General features: G+C 44.4%; 1 long non-coding RNA gene across 2 annotated transcripts in view; it reads left to right on the top strand.

Moving 5' to 3' along the window:
- LOC105028958 overlaps positions 1-13,918 on the top strand; it is a 29,186-nt gene extending 15,268 nt beyond the window's left edge. The window contains exons 3-4 of one of the 2 annotated variants that reach the window (XR_829435.3): positions 12,118-12,227; positions 12,594-13,918. This is a non-coding gene — a long non-coding RNA (uncharacterized LOC105028958). Of the gene's footprint in view, positions 1-12,117; positions 12,228-12,322; positions 12,394-12,593 lie in introns of those variants that run through there. The other variant, XR_002198190.2, reaches the window with a different exon arrangement.
- The last annotated feature ends 4,467 nt before the right edge of the window (positions 13,919-18,385 follow it).

The following is an 18,385-nucleotide window of genomic DNA, read 5'->3' as shown; positions in this document are numbered from 1 at the left end:
GCACTACTTTAGGCCAGGGTCCTTCAATAAAATACACAATTACTGCCTAAAATGGTTCAATCCAGCCATCAAAATGCAACCCTTGTCAGTGGATTTTCGTGACAAAATCACACTGGCATCCAAAATGCAATTTTTACCAAGAATCAATATCTTTTGCCTGTTAACACAAAAAAGATTGAGAAGGGAATGTGTAATGCTATTAATTCCACAACTGGATTCATGCATGACTTGACAATCTCTTAAATGGTATAATTTGCTCCCCTCTGTGTGTGTGTAGAAAGAAAACTGTGATGATTTATTTGAGAAAAACAACGTTTGGAGATATATCTTCAATTTAAGTTACAGTGCATCTTTAAACAAAAATAAGTAATGAAATGTTCCTGTTGTGGAGAGCAAATCTGGTGCATTCACATAGTCCTTTAACACTTCACGTGCGGTAGCCATGTCAATGGTTGTGGGTGTCTGTGTTTCTGACTAGCTAGCTGAAATGTTTGGTTCGCTTTAGCCTATTTGTCCTGTGGACATGCACTGTTTCCTAAAGTAGAGGCGCGAGACAGGCAGAGCTTCCTATGTTTAGCCTAGGAGCTAACTGGAGAAAAGCTAGCTAACATTTTAGGGAATGTTATCCAAAGTGTGGTTCGGAATTCTCATTTTTATTGCCAATGATGCCTGTGGTATAACTACGACCAAGCAAACAAATGCTTTTCTAAAACCTTCCCAGTCTAGTGGAGGGCATTGCTTAGTACTACTAGCTAGTTGGCTAGCTACTTATGGAGGGCTTACCCTCCATAAGTAGAAATATGACCAGCAGTGTTAGGTTTAAGGCAAAAGTTTCAATGTGGGTTAGGGTTAACAATTAGGGTTGAGCATAACTTGTTAGACATTAAGGCTAGGTTAAGTTTAGGCACTAATGTTAGATTATTTGGTTTGCTTGACTAGGGCTAGGTTGAGGTTAGGGTAAGGATTAGACTTAAGATTAGTAAAAGATTAGTAGAAGTCTTCATTCAGATGACTAAACAAACGTGTGTGTGCTTTCCTCTGTCGGTACTGTGTCCCTCTTTACTGTGCTGAGAGAGACCCCAACATGCATTGCTTTTCTGGCCTTCCCAGTTGTCCGTGTCTGTCTGTCTCTTTCTGTGGTAATGGCATGCGTAATTACGGTGTGGCTGGGTAAACAGCGCTAGCTAGCACAGACCACACGCCGCTCGCTGCGGAAACATGTGGCGGGGAGCGCCGGGGGCTGTGTGTACGAAACGCTCCGCCAACTGTGTCTGCTACCACTTTCTCTCGCTTCTTTTTCTTCTTTGCCGAGTTCGTGTTCGTTCTCCCTCCTGTTTGCCTCTCTTCTCCCTCTCTCACGGCTCTCTCAGGGCGTGGTGGTGAAGGGCATGAAGCACACATCTCACGCTTTGTTGAGCCTCCATCTTGAAAACACAGCCCCACTGTGATCATCACACACACACACACACACAAAGGCTGAGAAAAAAAAAAAACACAATCCCAATGTGATCATTACACTCTCTCACACACACACACGGACAGACGTACACAAATGCGCCGCACAAGGACTGATAAAAAACACTCACAATCCCAATGTGATCCTTACATTACATTCACACACACAGACACATACACACACTGAAAAAAACACCACACTTTCCTAGATCAGCACCTCATTGTTATACTGGCCCTGTGTTCTTTGTCAGCCGGACCTGACAAAGTAGAGCAGCCAGTAAACATGGCTGGCAATCACAGCCACGTTGGGTGCAGGAGATTGCTCTGTTCGTGTTCTTTCATTCCCAATAAAGCCCAACGGGAGATAATGGCTGTGACGGTGCAGGTTGTTAAGATGAGAGACGTGTTATAGGCACAAAGTGTCTTCTTGATAAGCACACAAGTTGATGCACAGTGGCTCGCAAAAAACTCCCTAGTGTAGTTGAAACGTAGGAAGAAACCTAGAGAGGAACCAGAGGGGTGGCCCGTCCTCTTTTGGCTGTGCCGGGGGAAGATTATAGGAGTACATGGCCCCTCTTGGGCCGCGTCAATCCGGTCGTCTTCAAATGAAAAGCGGGTCAGTAAATGTCATTCATAGTCAGCTGTTTTCCATTCTGCCTCGTCATCAGTGTCACCCAGCGGGTGTCCCAGGTCTAAATAAATCCCTGTTTAGCGTTGCAATATAAAAAACGCAGTGGAACTGGCTTCGGGGTCCAGACTTGAGTTTGAGGGGATTTACATAATACATGTGCTGCCTGTACTCAGGGCAAAGACATATCATATAATGTGTTGTTGGCACCCTGGCTCCTCTATTATGTAGGTACACGTCAAAGCTAATGACGTGACACTTTTCAGGGAACAACACCTCTGGCTTCCTTTAACTTTCCTGGAAAAACTTTACCAAAAGACATTAATCTTGTCTGGTGACATTAACATGGGCGTACGCTGCCTTCTGCTTCCGCTGTCATGGCGGACTTAGAGAGCGCTTGTGTGTCGTGAGCTGTGCAAAGCCACGTTATGCAGATTCACATCAATTACCAAAGTAACATGCAATCACTACTTCAGCCGCTTTGCATGACAACAAAACGCTCATAAATCAGACAAGCATGTCGTTTTAGCTGTGTGTGTGTGTGTGTGTGTGTGTGTCCACTAGCATGTGTTTGCATGTCTGTGTGTGTGGTCCTGGTCTATGTGTACACGGGGTCCCAGAAATATTGTAAAACCTGACAAATCTGTCCCCAGAAGATTTATTTAGGTCTAGGGTTAGGCGTTAGAGCTAGGTTAAGTTTAAGCATAAGAGTTGCACTACTGAAGTTAAGATTAGGGTTTGGGTTTCTGGGCTTCTGGTCCCTACACTTAAAAAGGAACAAATGGTTGTGTAAGTTGTTTTGTTTATGTGTAAGTGCTTGCCCGCGTACGCACACTGCTGTGTGTGCGTGTGTGTGTGTGTGGGCGCGCGCCATCTATACGCCTGTGGTAGTTATCAATCCAACACTGTGGAAAAATACAAGACATGACAGACGGTGGGCGACGTCCACCTTCCCACAGGCGCACTCTGACATTGGAGTGGAGCAGACTGTGAGTGTGTCTGAGGTGTACAGTGTAGAGGCTGTTACCACTGGCCTCACCACTCTGACATTGGAGTGGAGCAGACTGTGTGACTGTGGCTGGGGTGTACAGTGTAGAGGCTGTTACCACTGGCCTCACCACTCTGACATTGGAGTGGAGCAGACTGTGTGACTGTGGCTGGGGTGTACAGTGTAGAGGCTGTTACCACTGGCCTCACCACTCTGACATTGGAGTGGAGCAGACTGTGTGACTGTGGCTGGGATGTACAGTGTAGAGGCTGTTACCACTGGCCTCACCACTCTGACATTGGAGTGGAGCTGACTGTGTGACTGTGGCTGGGGTGTACAGTGTAGAGGCTGTTACCACTGGCCTCACCACTCTGACATTGGAGTGGAGCCGACTGTGTGACTGTGGCTGGGGTGTACAGTGTAGAGGCTGTTACCACTGGCCTCACCACTCTGACATTGGAGTGGAGCCGACTGTGTGACTGTGGCTGGGGTGTACAGTGTAGAGGCTGTTACCACTGGCCTCACCACTCTGACATTGGAGTGGAGCAGACTGTGTGACTGTGGCTGGGATGTACAGTGAAGAGGCTGTTACCACCAGCCTCACCACTCTGACAAACCACGGATGTTTTGTAGACAACTACTGCAACGCAGTACGCTGGAGTTTGAGCTTTTTTATCGATATTTGTGTTGGGCAGGCTTTTCCAGACGAACTCTTGCAGAGATAAAACCATTTTTTTAAATGGGGGTTGGTGGAGTGGAGCGGAAACCATCTTGCTTGAACGCTGTGCTTAGCAAAGGAGTGAAGGAAACGCCTTGGCTGAACAACAGAGAGCGCGAGCGCGGAACAACAGAGAGCACGAGTGCGGAAACAAACTCTTGTTGTGCGTAGGCCAAATTAAATGTCAAGAGGTGGACTTTTATCGGGCTGTATGACATGACAAGGACTGAGCTGACACAGCCTTGGTTTTGATCCAAAAATGACTATATCAACAATCTGCTACATCAACCATGATGGACTAGGACCAGAAATCGATCCGGTACACCAGCCACGTTTCTCCTCAAGGCTCCCATACCATGGCCCGCTTTTCTAGATGGACCTAATCTTTTTCACTGTAGAAGTCTCAGTACAGACAGGCCCACTGGACTGATGATAAGCCAGCTTTAGCATTCATCCGAATTGCCCAATGGTCGCTAGTCCATCCGTATTATCAACAATCTCACTTCAGTGCTCTTCACAACCCAGACACCGTAAACTGACTCTCTGAACACAACGTCCTTAAAGATAAAGAAGGTCTTCTCATCGCAGTTTTTTTGATCCGTTTACCACCAGCATCAGTGTTCCAGTACGGAAACGTTTTATTTTATTCTAGTTACCCACGTTACGCTAATTAAACATTGACCCTACGCCACTACTCCCACACACCCTAGCCAGGTAGGAGAACAGTTGGGCATCGGTTCTGTCTGCGTGGTAGAACCGATGTCATTCACTCAGACAGGCTTGCATTGTCCCCATCTGCGTAATGCCCGTCACAGAAGGCGACCGTCATGAGGAAGCCGAGGTCCGTTCCGCTGCCCGGCAGAGGTCGGTCTTTGTGATTCTGGCCCATGTCCCCTTGGCTCTGTGTGGGTCCAATGCTAATGGGCTATAGAGCATTTGGCCAACCCTTTCCCGCTCAGCTATAATTGAGTTATGACAGAATTAGACTAAATAAATCTCCCTATTCAACGTTGGTTTCAGTTAACCGTCAGGCTAATAGGAAAAAGCAGTTGTCTCAACCAAGTGACGCCCGTCTGGTTAATTGTGGTGCTCTCTGGGATCATTGTGAAAACGGTAATGAAAAAGCCTGATATGAAAACTGTCTCTGGAAATACAGCCCATTAATATAACAAATAAAACTACCTTCTTTTTTTTATTGTACTAATGTGAAATAATGCACTACTGTGAAATTATCAATGTGTGAAATATGGTCAAAATACTGTTCAAAATGGAATTGTGGAAGGCATTGTGTGGCCATTCATGCATCTTTTTTGGAAAATTGTTGTGCTTATATATTTAATGTTTTTTAATTATTGAGCATGATGGTACTCTGCCCTCCATAATATATTCAAGCTAAATATAGAACATGGCACTTGTTTCATTCTGACAATAGACACACATACAGTACATGGTTTTGCCTCTAGAAGGGTTTTGGAAATAATTTACTATTAAACTCATTTGTGCACCAATACTAACCCAATACTGAATGGGAACTGACATTCTAGTAAAATTTTTGCAGTTGGTGAGGCTGTCATTTTCTAATTCTAAATGTCTAAATACAATCCAAGAAAAAATATCTACGGCTGGAAAGAGAACACTAATCTGTTTGTATGACCAACAAAATATAATCAAAACCGCTCCCAATGTGCAAACAGCAGCACTGTTTTTCAAGTGAGCTTAGCTTGAGATGTGCTATTTTGCCCGAATGACGTAGAATTGCATGAAATGTATTTATAAAAGGCAATTGTTCTATATACTCTATATTTATTTCTACTCCCCTTTCTCTGCTAGGCTCTGATGTCAAGGAAAGGTTGATCAGGCTTTATCAGAAATAGTTTTTTCTTCAACACACCCTGCATGTGGGGGACTGTTCCAGACTTTCAATCAAATGAACGCAGGGTGATCTAGCGGTCTAAACCTCTGCCTCCAATGCACAGAACGCTGTGGCATGGGTTTGAATCCTACAGCTAATTCAGCACTTTATTTCCCACTGTGTCTCCTTATTCCGATAGATATTTCTAAGAAACCGTATTTGAACCCTCTTTTAAAAGATCTGCGTCCGTGTTCATTAAACTAAAGGTGGGACAGCACTGCCACATGTGATGGACACACCTGTAAGTGCTGTGGAACGTCTTGTCTTGATACAGTCTTTGCTGTCATAACTTTCATACATTTATTTGCTAGTTGTTCGCAAAAGTTAACTGACATTTCTAATGGCTGTTTAAAGACAACGGACCCAGGTGTTACAGCTTCTCTTGGCCCATAGAATACGTTCAGGTTGAGAGAACATCTAACATCTAGGTAAAAAAATAAAAATAATGTCAACGCTGACCTTCAGCAATTGTTATATGTATTTATCTCTGCACTTCATCTGTCACTCTCGGTCTTCTCCAGTCTTTCCTTCATCTCTCTACCCCCTCTTCTCCCCTTTCTCTCTCATCACTCTCTCTGTGACCTTTTATCTCTCTCGTCAAAAGTCAGTTGGATTACCACTGCCTCTACATCGCCTTACTGTCTGAAACAACGAGGGTTTAGGTCACGTCACACTGACAGTGGAGCCCACAGATGAATAACAAATACCTCCCCCGTCCCTATGAAATCTCCCCCTCTCTCTCACTCTATCCCCCACCTCTCATGGAAAACATTCTCATTCCAGGCGGAGTCTTTCCGGTCAGCTGGATAGTCAGCTGCTGAAATGTTCTGTTTCATGATCGAGGAGGATTCAGTATTTGTGCTGAGTGGCTGGTTTATTTTTTTATTTTTTTCAACAGTCTGGTCTGGATCGGGCAAAGGGGGTGAAGTAAACTGGGGCAGACTATTAAGTTTATGCTGTGGAGAGATATGTCAGATGGTGCCAAGGGTCCACATATATACACACACACACACACACGATGGCCCAGCAGGTTTTAAATCAGCTCCTCTCTGGGATGAGATAAATTGAGGACATACCTTTTCAACCTAAGTTAGGTGGGACAACCACAGAACCCAGCAAAAGTAAGTAAAAGTTAATGACGTAGCTAACAGGAAAGTCAGCCCCGAAATTGCAACCTGGCCTAAACATGCAGTACAAAACTTGTGATAAAAAGTTGCCCTGCCCCTTCCAGTCTACCATTGTACCATCAACAGTGCAAGATGTAGAAAGAAAGTGTTTCAGCCCTCACTGTTCTCTCTCTCTCCCGTCTCAGCCCTCACTGTTCTCTCTCTCTCCCGTCTCAGCCCTCACTGTTCTCTCTCTCTCCCGTCTCAGCCCTCACTGTTCTCTCTCTCTCCCGTCTCAGCCCTCACTGTTCTCTCTCTCTCCCGTCTCAGCCCTCACTGTGCTCTCTCTCTCCCGTCTCAGCCCTCACTGTTCTCTCTCTCTCCCGTCTCAGCTCTCACTGTTCTCTCTCTCTCCCGTCTCAGCCCTCACTGTTCTCTCTTTCTTTTTCTCTTTTCTCATTCCTCTCCGTCTCTCTCATCCTGGCACTTGGCACTAGAGTTTCCATTCCATTGAATCCTGACGGTGATCTCTGTCCCAAACGGATTACCAATCGTTCCTAGCTAATGGAATTCTCAGGGCGCCCCTTCCCCCTAAACCTGCAACCCTCCCTGGACCCCCCCCCACCCCTTTTCTGTCTGGCCTCGCGTGTTTCTCACTGCCTTTCAATGGCCGTGCGTGTCAGGGTCAAATCTGAATTGAGTTGGGAGTTTTTTGTCCCCCTGTCGTGTCACTGTGTCTTTGTGTCATCTGTTCACTGCCTGCGACACAACACCAATCCCATTCCAGCTGCCACGTTCCGACACGGCCAATCACAGCTCTCACACAGAACACATTGGCGACGGGGAGGCCAGTGCAACTTACCAGAGAGCCACCTCAGTCCAAAAGCTCTGGGCCAGGCAACGCGAAAGCTACATGGGAAAAAAATATATTTTCCATTAAATGTGCTTTCGTGAATTAACATGGCCGTCAGGAGAACACGACTCCAAGGTAACCTGAGCAGATCCCCTGGTCTTTTCCCAGAGTTGGATGATTACCAAAACCCTACACTTAAATCTGTACTACCATAACCAATACTTCCACGTTAGGCAGCTGTCAGCCAACCCTTCTGTTAAAGGTATTCTGGTGTGTTGCCGGCGACAGAATGTACTGTAGGTGTACATCAGAATCTGTTTCCTGACGTCTTTTTTTTTCTATTTAATTTTTTTTTACTGTTCAACCTTATTTTGAGCTGTGAGTTGTGCTCTTAAGTACTTGATGTAATTGTCTTTCATATTTTACTTGATCTCCTCTCCAACGTGGATTAATTTGTTTTGCTGGTAAACTATAATAAACCCTTAGAAAAATAGAAAAAAGCCCCTTGACTATATAAATGTAATCCTTTTCCCAAGCTAGATTAAGACTTGAGCAGCACTTCATAGAACTTTAATTGTGCTGAATGTCTTTCCACCCCCCCGAACTGAACAGTGTTTACAACTGGCGACATGCTTCGTGTGTAGGGTGCCACCGATCACATGGGTCAGAGGTCGGGGGGGGGGGGTGTAAGAACACACCACTGCTTGACATTTAAAACCTATGGCGGTCATCAGGCCAAGTGATTGGATTTGGTGACCGCCAAATCACCAAATGACCGCCAAATCACCAAATGACCACCAAATGACCGCCAAATCACCAAATGACCACCAAATCACTCTCCGTCTCGAATTCGTGTCCACCTCAATGCCCCCTGTTATGGAACTTTTTAACTAAGGTGCATTTGAGAAATGTCTGTCTTTCCATTGGCTGGTATGTAGATCTTTACTTTGATTGTGACACACATGTCTGTATGATATCAGAGGATTATTAGGTATTTGGGCCATGTCCTCCTGCCTAGATAAAGAAGGGTGTCAGTCTTTTGTTCCTCAGGAATGTGGTCCTTGGGGAGAATAAGGTCAGTTGGCCCCTTTAGGTAAACACTACAGTAAACATTATGGCAGGAAGGATAAGGTGGGGGGACAGGCCGCCCTTTGGGTAAAGCCTTTGTGACACAAGACAGATGGGCAACAACATACCACACCCCTTTTCACTGTAATAAATACGGATTGTGCATGTATGGAGTCCGAGACTCTTCGGACGATTATGTTGGTAAGCGTTTGACGCGTCTCTCTTATTTGCAAATAATATTAAAATGGTCAACTTGTGCTTAGAGAATTTCGGCTCTGTACTTCCTTATTTAAGAGTGTCGATCGATAGAATTACCAACACACCCCCCACTTCCCGCCCCACCTAACCCACCAGGTGATGAAACTCCTTGGCCTTCTCCCTTTCGCAGATCTTCCCTAATACAAATGATGTATCTGAATAAGACCGGGTTTCTCATTGCAAAAATTAGCTGCCGTGACGTGATTAAGTCTGGATCTGACAGGGATTCTGGATGCTTCAGGAATACAGATGGGTAAAGGTCATAATGTGAAATGATCCCTGACGAGATTATGTTTGATCCCACACACCAGGACCAGATCATCAAAAGACCCGGTTGAAGAGGAACACCATGCAGGCTCCGATTGTTCCCAGAGGCTGAGGAGGAGACATGCTGTGGTTTCCGTCAAATATGAAGCACTGAAAAACTTTTCCATAACCCGCATCAAGGCCATATCTCACAGTGGGAGGGATGTGTTAGTAGCAGCTATCCTATTTAGATCACACTGAATCAGATAACATCGACCATGTTCGACAGGCTCCCCTATTTAGAACACACTGAATCAGATAACATCGACCATGTTCGACAGGCTCCCCTGTTCTGATCTTTTTGGCTTTTTCACTAATTGGTCTTTTGACCAGCTCTTTTAAAAAAATTGCAAACCTTACCCGATCGATGAAAGGTCAGCCCATTAGGCTAATATAATATCAGAATACCATCTCCTCCCTCCCATCTCGCATCTCCTCCCTCCCATCTCGCATCTCCCACCAGTGAATGTGATGGCTTGTGAACCAGAGGTGTAATCGCTGGAGAATAATTGCTGTAACGGAAGACGCTGGAAACCACACTGTTCTATGTTCATCATTTCCTTAATACTCACACACAAGTGTCCAGTCTCTCTCTCTCTCTCTCTCTCTCTCTCACTCACTCACTCACTCACTCACTCACTCACTCAACAAACACATGGTTGCTGGTTTGACACCTAGAGCCGATGGGGTAGGGAGACAAAGCACTTATATGACGCACATGCACAACTGTGTAACCAGAAATGACATCAGCCTTGTCTGAATTATTTATTCCGATCTGTTATTATTCCGTTAGCCACACTCATTATCCATGATGATAAACACTTCTATCAAGTAAAACCGCCATCCTATTTCTCAGTGTGTCTCCTGGCATAACACCGTCATGCCATCCTATTCTATGTACTCAATTCTGTCTAAATGTTTTCTTCTGACAACCCCATAGAGGAATGTTAATATATATCCTGATGACATTCTAAATAAACTGTGGCCTTCAAATTAGATCTGATTGTAGTTATGCCAAACCGACGGCAGACATTAGGGAGAGTTTGGTAAAAACAGTCCAAAGAAGGAACCCTAGCCCTTTTGGCGTACCGCCCTATCTGACCTGGTCCAAACTAGTGTACTAAATAGGGAATAAGGATGCAGTTTGAGATTAGATGACTGCCTATGGACATCCCATAATGAGGCAGAGTGTGAGCTAAAAATGTGCACTCAAGTAGATAGCCAGAGAATCGTTTGTAGCCTTGGTATCACTGGGCTTTCTTTTTCTGCTTTCATATTGTCGTTTTTTGTTCACTTAGCAAAGACCTTGATGCCATTGTGGCTTGAACGTTTCGTGATAGCCTGGTCAACTTGGTCATCTGGTTTAGTCCTGATTGTGAGGGAGGCAGAGCCACTGATCATGATCAAATAACGTTAATGGAGAAATGTAACGTTTGATCGGTACTTTTGATCGAGCCATTGAGAGAGACAATTCAAGCATGCATTCCTGGGTGTGCGTCTGAGAGTGTTGAATATCACTAACCCCTAGACTATATTTTATTTTTGCCGTATTTTTCATGGAATCTTCCATTATTGCGATGTGTCACACTCCCTGTTTTGAAGACCACTTTCAAGTGGTATCTGATGGATACATTCCCTACAGCGCCCAGCCATGTGCCAATCACATCCTTCAGAGTGTTGAGAGAGATGAGACGTGCGTTGATGTTGTGTTGAGATGTTCCCTGTGCATAATAACTCACTTTGTTCTGGGTGAGGACATGTAGTAGGGCGATTACAGTCTGACTCACTGGGTGGTAACATCCCACCCTTTAATTGTAGCTGTAAGGCCATTTTTCTCCTCCTCTTCTCCACTCCTCCTGTCTTCATCCTCCTTCTCCACTCCTCCGGTCCTCCCCCTCCTCCTCCTTTTCTGTCCTTCCCGTCTGACTGAATGCACAGAGACTGAGGGCCATCAATTACTGACAAACTCAATTCAAGCTAAGTGTGTCCCAGGGTGCCTGTGAATTCATCCCCCCTCTCCACGTTTTATGCCTCCTCTTGTTCTTCACCCCCTTTGTCGGCGTTACTATCTTTTCCTTAGACTCTCTGGTTCTCTCTCCCACTCGCAGTTCCTCTCGCAATCTCCAGTTCTCTCACTATCCATTTCTTTTTCTTAGTCTCTCACTGCTGTCTCTTTATTTCTCTCCCAGTAGTTGGCTAGTGGTCTACGTGTTGTATTTCAGGGGTTTGGCAGCAGATTATACACACTGCATCGCATCCCCCCCCCCCCCCGGGCCTCTCGTTCAAAGCTAAACCACCTTTACCTGCATTTACCCAATGTTTCTAAAGACCAACAGACACACACACACACACTCATAAACACTCACATGCTTGCCTGCCGCCCTTGGTGCCAGTGTCTGATCTTTACCCGAAGAAGAGTTCCTCAGTGACATGGAACCAAATATAATGAGCCCTTTCCATCAGGGGCCTTTTTGTCATCCGGTGGGCAGTCGCCGTAGCGATGGCATTTCAATATTTCTCTCTTTGTGATCTTGTTAGCCACTGGTGTCTGACAGATCGTCACACTCGGACTGGCGTGCAAATGTCAATATTTTTCTTCTGGACAAAAGTCTCTCTGTCACTCCCTTTCTTTCTGCTTTCCTTCCTCTCTGTCAAGACCCAGCGTTGAAACTCCACAATCTCTCTCCTCCCCACTCAGATTGATTAAATGTCAAGTGGTGATTCCTGTCCGACACAATCCCAGGGTTTCAAAGCAAGTTGGCATGTTCCAATACACAGATACACAGTCTAATTGGTTTCTCAGATTTGTCTGTATTTCTTTTCAGAGAGAGGGGTCGGCAGAGCTTTGTGCTGTGAAGTTTGTTACATCGGGGGGATTAATCAGAAATAAAAAATGTCCTGTAGATGAGAATACATCGCCTGTCCCCAACGTAAGGTGAGGTCCTTCTTTCCAATCAAGAAGTGGGGCATGGGAATCAAAGAACAAAACACTGCAGCAGTGCAACAACATCTTTAGTTTTTCATTTTCAGCGTCACAAGAAAGGCACAGTAATCTCTGTAGGCCAGCTCTGCACAGCCGCTTGACTAGGCTGACTTCAAAGGTTAGCAGCAATATCAGATTTCTACCACTGCGGTGTAATATGTCTCCCGATAAACAAAACACTGAAAGACACATGAGCTTTAGCCAGTGTGGCAGCCATCACAGCCAGCTTTCCTTCCTTTTGTCTGTGTGTTCATCACCCGTACCTCATGTAGGTGATGGCCGACTCAGCCAATGACCCTGTCTCGTCTCTTCCAACAGACCCGGCAGAGTGGAATATGGAAAAAAAACAACATACTACTTTGCCCAGGACTGGCAGACCAACGAGGGTATGCTGGCTCCACCCCCCAGCTGTGGTTCCAATGGGACCTATTTACTGCTGTCTTCAATGGGATCACGCTGCCGACGTCTCCTGGGGGCTGCATGGAGAGCCAATAACGCGTTGTCACATTATCATGTCAGAAGCTTGATCATCGCTGGCAGGGACTCGTATGCAGATCAATGTGATGGATCATCACCGCTAACAGTTAACTGTTGTTATATAAACATTCAGCGCATGTACGTTGGAGCCAGAAGACCCCTGTTCTCCAGATGATAAGATGAGTTCTGGTTGGCATGATAAAGTCGTCTCCTGTCTGGTGTCCTGTGGAGAACAGACGACCCAGGTGTCAGGGGAGACAGTAATTACCCACCACACGCCTCGCATGGCGGGTAGCACTGACAGCCTGTGAGTCAGATCCTGCCTGGAAGCCTCTAGGCATCTCTATGCGCTCTGGGGGCCACAGTCAGGGGCTGATCGCAGAGGTGACTCTTGGCATCTCTGCACTGCCATTTTGATTGTCCCCAATAAGAGGCAGCTGCCCCTCATTGCCTCTAACTGGGGACTCTATTTAAATTACCCTGGTTTGCCTTCTGATTTGTCGGTCATTGTTTCCGTTTTGTTTCACTTCATGTTTGTTGGGTTTCTTTACTACTTTGAAGATCGCCCTGCTCCACACGTCCTGCCTACCTACAGCTGTGCCACTGTGTTAGTGTGCAGCAGCTTTCTGGTGGTTTTGGGTGTTTCTGTTCATTCCTGTCACACAACACCACAGGTGAATATGGACAGGATATATCCAGTGATTCTCTCTATTTTTAATGATTTTGTAGCTTTTTTTTTTTTTTCTCAGACTAGGGATTTTCATAGTGAATTTCAGAAAAGCTTCTGTGAAAGCTACTTTGAAACGGTTGTTTACCAAGCTATCAATTAGTTAGATCCATGGTTGCTGACTGACCCTCCATGCTATCAAAACAATATTTGGATGCCTTATCTGAATCCAATAATCCTGTAAATGCAAGCTTGGGGTTTATTTGAGGTTGAAAGGCATTTGATTTTGACTTAAAAGATGTCCACCAGAGTTTATCCTGTGTCTCAGTGACACTGTTAGAAGAGAGGAAGGGTGACGTAAGAAATTCAGCATTTTAGGACGCACATTTCTATGCAACCAAAATTGTCTGATGACTGAACCACATGAAACATTATCATTCAAAATGTGTCATGGGACATTTTATGTAGTGATGCAGACATTCTACGTAATGCCCAATAAACGCTCAATTCCGCTGTAACGCCAGGTTTGGATCCAACTCTTTGACAGTTGATCTGATCTCAGTGGGTTACTTCAACCAACCTACCTACCTACTGGCGGCTTGTGTTCATAGTCTGTTGATAACGTGTGTGTGTGTGTAAGCTGTCCTAAATCAAACTACACTCATGAACACAAACACTGTTACAATGGTGGCAGCACATTTTCCCTCCACTGCAAAACCAATTACATTGTACCCGGAGACAGCTGCTGTATACCGACCATAGAAATATAATATAAAATGTCTATGGTGCAAACTGCTTTTCGTTCTCCACCAATAAGCGCTGGGTGCTGGATGACATGACAACCAATCAGCCGGCGATCACCGGGAAAACATAAAAACCACACGCTAATCTTATTAGCAAACACAATCTGTGTGTGTTTGTTGTTGCATGTTGATTCAGAAATGGCGCCTTATGTCCTATTCAGTACACTGGTAATAGAATGCAATTTGGGCTTTGGCCAACAAAGAACCTACAGTGAACAATGTGCGCTAAAGCTACCACAGTTTGGTTAAAGACCAGGCATGATAAACACGGGCTAGAGAATTCCGAGGAATGTCGACTTGGAATACTATGGTACATCCCCTGTTTATGACCATCTGCCATCTCCATCCTGACACCCTAGAAAGACTGAAGTCTATTTCGCTGTAGTAGCATTTGCCATTGCTTCTACTGATCTAAGCACGTTTAGGCAGTTAGTGGCTGGATTTCAAGTATAAATATATTTAGAGAGAGAGAGAGAGAGAGAGAGAGATGTTTTAGACAGTACCTAGAAACATTTCTAATTTTGACTTGGATGCTCCTACGCTCCAGAGTGTGTTTGCGGTGTCTGACGAGCACAGGGTGAGAAGCAGACAGTCTGTGATGTGAGCTCCGAAAGGACATTAAGCCCTTTTAACAGAGCACTTATTCATCCCAGACCCTATTCCCTAGTTGTTTACTACTTTTTGCCGGGGCCCCATGAGTCCTGGTCAAAAGTAGTGGGCTCAATAGGGTAGAGACAGCCATTCAGGAAGCAGAACTCTTTATCACAGTGGAAAACACAGGAAGGACATTTCCCTTTGGTAAGTCAAGCAACAAATGTTGGGCTTTGATACGTTTTCAATTTTCCACCTCCAATTTTACATTTATGGCATGCATAAAACATCAGGGCTGGCCTCTCTCTTTGAAATGAAGCATAATATGAATTAACATACGGGGGATTCAGTGGGCCTTGAACGCAAAAGTAATGGATGTGTCTGGGCAGCCTAAAATCGACAGCGTCTTCTCCTTCTCAGGGACAATTGGAAAAGGAAGAAGGGGATTTTTTTTAATGTCCGAAATGTTTCGAAAGAAAATAAATATGTGCGAGTTGAAATGTCAAAAAAAGGCTTTCCTAATTTTCTCCCCGGAAGGATTTGACCACCAGCCACCTTGGGGGACTCGGACTTGAAATGCCAAAACGCTGAACACATTGATTATATGTCCAGTTAGGTTTCAGAGGAGTGACAGCTGTACTTTTTTGCTAAATACTAATCCCCTCCGTATGTTTTATTAAAATGTCTGTCTAGGATTTCACATTGATGCGACCCACCAGATGGACTCTAGCAACGATGACCCTGGAAGACCTCACTTGTTACGGTATCTTTGTTGTCACTGGGGATTATCAGCCAATTCACACCTTTTTTTGGGGGGGGGGGGTAAGGACATGAAACCAGCTGTGAATGTGCCACTTTTGGTTCTTTGTTGCACGTAACTGCTTCCTGTTAGACTGGATATGATCACATCAATCGGAAATGAGGAGTCCAAATTGGACCCTATCCCCTTGTTTTCACCCAGAAATACTGTTATAGGCCTCCGGTCAAAAATAGTTTGCTATAGATGGAATAGGGACTTATTCTGGATGAAGACACCAAGGCTGGATGTACTCCGCTACCTGGAGCACCAGCAAAGATGGGATTACACCACCAGTCAAAGGCACTGAAATGACACCATTGAAATGGCACGTAATTTGTTTTCCAATTGATTAGTCACACTCTCTATCTACCTAGAGATAAATAAATATTATTTCAGTTGCAACTAATGTCATTTCAATGTGATGTTTGCGTCCAACCTTGATGGTTGGAAAGTTTTGATCATCATCTTTGCTTATATAACTGACTGAGGAATAGTCAGACTGTTAACAGGGCGACAGTTGCTAATGATGAGCCATTTTCTTTTGGCCCAAGCAATCCCAGGGTTGTTCTATTTCTGCTATCATGCCAGCCCCTTCCAATCATGAAAAGATACATAGCCTTTTTTTTGGTCATCTTTAATATATATTAGAGAGACAAATATATAAATAGTTGCAGCAGAAAGATTTAGGAAGTTCAGGAAACCATTAAGGAAAGCATTAAGGATCATTTGGGCTATAAATGTCAATGATCCACTGTGTAGAAAACAACATTATCATTGATAATACGTGTATCTGATCCTCTGTGTAGACAACATTATCACTGACCATATTTTTTCTCCCCCAGTCTGAGGAAATCTGATGGAACTATAAGGCAGATGTATTTCTGAGAGTGGAATGGGGAACCAGAAATGGGATTTCGTATCTAAAACCGCACAACATTGTAGGAAGAAAACAGAAACCGCTCTGTTTATTATACCCACATTTTGTGGTTACCAGAGGTTACTCACATATCCCTGGTTCTATTTATCAAGCGCAATTTTTTCCCCCAGTTTCTCCCATGACCCCTTTTTCAAATCAAGCAACTCCACATGGGGTCGTGACTTAGTTTGGGGAAAGCTGGCCTATATTGTCCAAGGGGGAGAGCCTGGCTGGACATCATAATCCAATGAACAGGGCCTGTTACCCTCTCCACCCCTTTCTATTTCCCCTCCTTTTATCTTTCTTTCTCTTCTGCTGTTTTCTACTAAGCTCTCTGCCCTGCACCTCTCCTCTCTACTTCTCCTACTTTGCCTCAGTTCAATTTAAAAGGGCTTTATTATTATGGGAATCCTTGTTTTGTTTTTTTTACATTGCAATGTGAGTCGGAAATAATTTGGATTCAAATCCAATCCAAAAGCAATCAGCAATTTCAAGTAAACATTATTTCCACAAAAGTTTCCAATGGTAGAAGGCACTTTTTGGTTGTGGTGTTAGATTGGTACAGGATTGTGACAATGTGCGAAGAGTTTGAGTACAGTTGTGCTCATAAGTTTGCAAACCCTGGCAAACATTTAGAAATGTTGGCATTGATTTTGAAAATATGACTGATCATCCAAAAAACCTGTATTTTCTTCAAGGATAATGATCATATGAAGCCATTCATTATCACATAGTTGTTCGACTCCTTTTTAAATCATAATGATAACAGAAATCACCCAAATGGCCCTGATCAAAAGTTTACATACCCTTGAATGTTGGGCCTTGTTACAGACCCACAAGGTGACACACACAGATGAAAATGACAATTAAAGTTGAATTTCCCACAACTGTAACTTTTTAAATTGCAATTAGTGTCTGTGTATAAAAGGTCAATGAGTTTGTTAGCTCTCACATGGATGCACTGAGCATGCTAGATACCGAGCCATTGTGAGCAGAAAAGAACTGTCGTAAATGACCTGCGTAACAAGGTAATGGAACTTTATGAAGATGGAAAAGGAGAGAAAAATATATCCAAAGCCTTGCAAATGTCAGTCAGTACTGTTCAATCACTTATTAAGAAGTGAAAAATTCAGGGATCTCGATACCAAGCCAAGGTTAGGTAGACAGAGAAACCCACAGGTAACCTCAGGAGAAATACAGGCTGCTCTGGAAAAAGACTGAGCTGCATGGTCGAGTTCCAATGCCACAAGAAAGCCTGGTTACAATATGCCTGACAACACCTTGACACGCCTCACAGCTTCTGGCACAATGTAGTTTGGAGTGACGAGACCAAAATAAAGCTTTATGGTCACGACCATAAGTGATATGTTTGGGAAGGGGTCAACAAGGCCTATAGTGAACGGAATACCATCCACACTGTGAAGCATGGTGGTGGCTCAATTATGTTTTGGGGGTGTGAGAGCTCTAAAAGCACGGGGAATCTTGTGAAAATCTATGGCAAGATGAATGTAGCATGTTATCAGAAAATACTGGCAGACAACTTGCATTATTCTGCATAAAAGCTGTGCATGGGAGGCTCTTGGACTTTCCAGCATGACAATGACCCTAAGCACAAGGCCAGGTTGACCCTCCAGTGGTTACAGCAGAAAAAGGTGAAGTTTCTGGAGTGGCCATCACAGTTTCTGGAGTAGCCATCACAGACCTTAATATCATCATGCCACTCTGGGGCAATCTCCAATGTGCGGTTCATACAAGACGACCAAAGACATTGCATGACATGGAGGCATATTGCCAAGACGAATGGGCAGATATACCACCTGCAAGAATTTAGGGCCTCATAGACACAAAAGACTGCAC

The sequence above is a fragment of the Esox lucius genome, chromosome 18, assembly GCF_011004845.1.
Source record: "Esox lucius isolate fEsoLuc1 chromosome 18, fEsoLuc1.pri, whole genome shotgun sequence".
Taxonomy (NCBI): Eukaryota; Metazoa; Chordata; class Actinopteri; order Esociformes; family Esocidae; genus Esox; species Esox lucius.
The sequence above is the reverse complement of the archived record's forward strand: the minus strand, read 5'-3'. Positions and strand labels throughout refer to the sequence as shown.